Here is a 983-nt window from a genome sequence, read left to right as displayed (position 1 = left end):
CTGTCTGTCTGGCGAGCGCACGCGCCCTACAGTGAAAATCTCTCCAAAAAAATAAATAAATAAAAAAATAAATAAACAAACAGCGTTGGCAGGTAGCATAGTAGTTGAGATGCTGGATTACCACATGACCAGCTACGGTTCAAGCCCTGAACCTGGCAGCTTGCTTTCTCACTCTCACTTTCTGTCTGTCAAAATTGAAGAAGAAGAATAATAAGTAAAAATAAATAAATAACTTAACATGACATAACAAATTATTTTTTAAAAAGAATTATTTATGGGGACTAGCAAGTGGCATGGTGGTTAAGGTGCTGGACTCTCCCACATGGCTGACCACTTAAACTCATGCTGGGTGCATGTGCATGCGTGCCCAGGATCCCAAAAAGAGAAAGGAGGAGAAGTTATTACGGCGTGGCCATCCCCCTGGGAAGTGATTTCTTGCTGTCTCTTTCTGGTGAGCGCATGCGCCCTCTAGCAAAAACCTCTCCAAAAAAGAAAGAAAGAAAGAAAGAAAGAAAGAAAGAAAGAAAGAAAGAAAGAAAGAAAGAAAGTAAGTAAGTCCTAGTAGCTCTTTAAAAAATAATAATTATTTAATTTTATTTATCTATTCATTTATTTTAATTTGAACAGAGAGAGAGAGAAAGAAGGAAAGTGAGAAAGCAAGCTACCAGGTCTGGGCATTGAACCGTCGTCAGCCATGTGGGAGTGTCCAGCATCTTAACCACCACACCACATGTGGGTCCCAAAATAAATAATTCTTAAAAAAAAAAAAAAAAACCAGAATAAGTATGGTCATTTTGTGTTTCTGAAAGTTAAGAAAGCAAACTTTCTCTAAAACAGTTTGCTTGTGTATTCATATTTCTTTCTTAAATTTTTTTAAATTTATTATTATTATTTTAAATTTGCTATAGGACATATGTGCTCACTGGAGAGACAGAGAGAGAGGGAAAGTAATAAAGCAAGCTGCCAGGTCCCACACCCGAACC

Source organism: Tupaia chinensis, unplaced genomic scaffold (genome assembly GCF_000334495.1).
Source record: "Tupaia chinensis unplaced genomic scaffold, TupChi_1.0 Scaffold000532_1, whole genome shotgun sequence".
Taxonomy (NCBI): Eukaryota; Metazoa; Chordata; class Mammalia; order Scandentia; family Tupaiidae; genus Tupaia; species Tupaia belangeri.
Note: the sequence above shows the minus strand (reverse complement) of the source record.